Below are 3,576 nucleotides of genomic sequence, written 5' to 3' on the forward strand. Positions count from 1 at the left end.
GTTATTGTTTAGTTTACCCCTTCGCTTTGCCAGCTCTAGTGATCCCCTAGCTCCCCTGTCTATTCAACTCGATTGTCTTACTTGTTATACTGATTCTGATTTCCCCGGCTTCGACCTTACGCTTTCCTTGACCACTCTTTTGTAGATTTGCCCCGTTGCCATATCCTGATTCCCCGGCTTCGACCTTACGCTCCCCTCGACCACTCTCTTCTGGATTTGCCCTATTTGTACTTTTGCTTTGCCTGCAATAAACGCAGTTTGACTATACATTGTGACTGTCTCTTCTTGTGCGGGTGACAAGGAGACTGTCTGCATCCCATATTTCAGACATTTTTCTCATTAAATGGGCTGAATGTGCGGGCGGGCCTAAAGGAAGACAAAGCACTAAACTCTGAGGGTTGTTTAAAGGCAGTTTAAGTTGCTCTTCCTCCACACCATGTGTGCTGTCTGTCAGAAACCTGGCGCACTTCAGTTTGACATGAACTGTGAAAGCATGTTGGCTGTGCTATTATATACGCACAAAATCTCCATCCTTCAGTCATTTATTAATTGTTTTTTCCACACTCCATCCATACATATATCCATATTTCTCACAAATCATGTTGCAGCCTCCATTTAGTAGAGAGAGAAAGCGAAAGGTAGAGAGATGGAGGGCTCGAGATCCATTTATCCATTTTACACCTCTCTGAATGTTCGTTCTATGTCTCTCCCCACTAAAATAATAATTTCAGCCCACACAAAACATCACTGAACCCTGTTTGCCTGAATTTATTACACTCACCTCACCTGACTGTGCATGGAAAGGCACTGAAACACACAGATACACTTACATTGATGCTGAAAGTTCCACCCTGTGCACTTTTCTCGATCTGATTTCACAGGTTAATTACATTGTTTTGTTGGGATGTTTTTTTTTATGTTTATTCTGACAAACAAATAATGCTAATCATTTTGTGGATAATTAAATGGACCTCGACTAAACGAACGCCCCCCTCCTGCACTTACCCTCCGTTTCTAATGAAAAAGGGCTCATCTCCACAACGTTCAAGTGTTCTTCACATTGACAAGTGTCATTTACAAAACGCCGTTGTTATGGCAACGGCAGACTCATTACAGTTAATTCACTAATTGCTAACTGGAGCTCTGATTGTTCAAAATTACCTCAGGGACATGGTTAACCCTTCACTTGGTATGCAGATCATGGGGCCTGTTAGTCGCTACTGTACATAAAGGCCTTTAATTTAGCACAATGCTCCTGAAATTCACTTCCTCCCCCCCCTCCCATTTTCCACTGGTCCCCTTGCATCCCAAAGCCCTATCAAGCAGTTTGTAATCAAAAGGAGGTTGCCATGGTGATTAATCGTTGCCTTTTCTGTCAGCAGTTTTTAGAGAGATGAGGCTTGATATTTGTTTGATAATGGCCCTGTAAACAATGGGACTGGATTTTTAATCACCTTCATGGATTTTCCTGTGAAAGGCTCCATCGCTAAGACTAAACCCTCACTGTATCTGAGAGAAGAGAATGAAGGACAAATCTGTTTTACCGAATATACAATAGACTTAGTGTAGAGACAATTCTGATTCCAGTCAGTGTCAGGTCATTTGCAGGAATTTGTATTTAATTATTATTATTATTTTTATATTTTTCATAGAATGTATTGTGGCTTTGTTTATTTTTGGACTTTTTCATCTATTATGATAACAGACAGTCAATATCTAACAGGAAGTGATAGAGAAAATTGGAGAATTTTGAAAGGAGGGTTAGATCACTCATTATGTCCGTCTTTTACTGCATGATTATGAATTTAACAAATGTAAAAGAAGAAAAAGAAAGCACCAAAAAAAATTTAAAAATTATCCTCGTTTTACTAAAGAGTACGTATACTCTTTAGTTTAGTTTCTGTATTACATGAACTTAAGATGTGATTTTCCACTTGGACAGTTATTTCCGTTTAAAACTTCTTGTATTTGGAAAAGTTAAAACCCCTTGTTTTAGTACAGCGGTTGATTGACAGGTAAGTAGGCGGTGCAATTGCTGCTGTTCAAATGCTTCATAGTGTTCACTCTATGTTCCCAAAGTGGTCACATGTGTTTTCGACCACAATTGGTTGTTTCGCCTCCTTATTTTTTTTGAAGTGAGCAAATCTCAAAACATTTTGGATCCTATTTACTCCTGTCTTTAGCGCAGTCCTGTTTCAAACGGATCGCCCAAAACGCATTTTAATACCATGTGTAATCAGGGCCAGACTCATGAAAATGTCCCAAGCCAGATTAAAAATCCCATCACCCACATGGGAACCATAATTGAATGTGTCTAGAGCATATACACCAATAACTAGGCCTTGGCTCTGACAGTGATAGGATTGTAAAAAAAATACTGAGCAAAAAGTTCATGTGAAATATTCATTGAGTTTGTCTTAGGCCAGAATCATACTTTACGTGAGTGTGCAAACACATGCGCACACATTTACACGGTTTACCAGACATGGACCACTTGTGTTAAAATGAACAGGAGACATTGGAAAGGCCAATGGATTTAGAAAGGTAAGCCCCGCCTTTCAGGTAAAAGTGTCAATCACCTTACAGATACAGACATCAGTCAGCTCAAACCATGTGAATGCGAATTAGCTGGACCAGCCTGAATTTTTTTTTTTTTACTTTTCTTCTGAAATCAAGCTTGTGTAGCTAAAAGAATCTGCGTTCATAAGTATGTTTTGGACTAGGGGTGGGTTATATTTCAGTTAAATCGATAAACCGGTCAAAATATGTCAGCCAATAGGAATTTTCTATTTTTTTTTAATGCAAATAATCATTATATTGTAATCATGCCATCATTTTAAAGTAATTTATCATCAATATATAATAATATATTATAGTATAATTAAATCAGCAAACCGGTCGAAATGTGTCAACTGATATGAATTTTCAAAAGTTTTAATAAAATAATCATTATATTGGAATCATGCCATCATTTTAATATAATTTATAATTAAAATAATAATATAATATAATATGATCGACATAAGAAATTTTTATCATTCATGATGAGTTACTTTTGCATTATTTTTACATTATAAGGTAAGGTTTCTCACGGTATTGAGAAAAAAAAAGCATCGCCATGTTTAATAATTAGATATTTATATTATTTATTTATTGACAAAGTTTTATTTCAATTAATGGACATAACAGGTCTACCACTAAAGTTTTTGGATGCCCTTTTCATACCCATATATATATATCTACCAACCAAAAAAATGTAAGAATATCATAAAGCACATTTTTGCTTACATCACAAACCCCTATTTTGGACCTTAGGAAGCATAAAAGAAACATTGCAATGACTAAAACAGACACATATTAACTGATGTCACAATCAGGCCACACCCCCACCACCTTCAGCCATAAACAGTGACCTGCCAACCCCCAGCTATCTTTCAGTGGTCCATGAACACTTATGCCTGGATGACATCGTGCTTGTGTGTGTGTGTGTGAGAGAGAGAGAGAGAGAGAGAGAGAGAGAGAGAGAGAGAGAGAGAGAGCCCTTTGAAGCATACACTGCTCAAAGGCCAGGGAGGC

This window comes from Xyrauchen texanus, chromosome 4 (genome assembly GCF_025860055.1).
Source record: "Xyrauchen texanus isolate HMW12.3.18 chromosome 4, RBS_HiC_50CHRs, whole genome shotgun sequence".
Classification (NCBI taxonomy): domain Eukaryota; kingdom Metazoa; phylum Chordata; class Actinopteri; order Cypriniformes; family Catostomidae; genus Xyrauchen; species Xyrauchen texanus.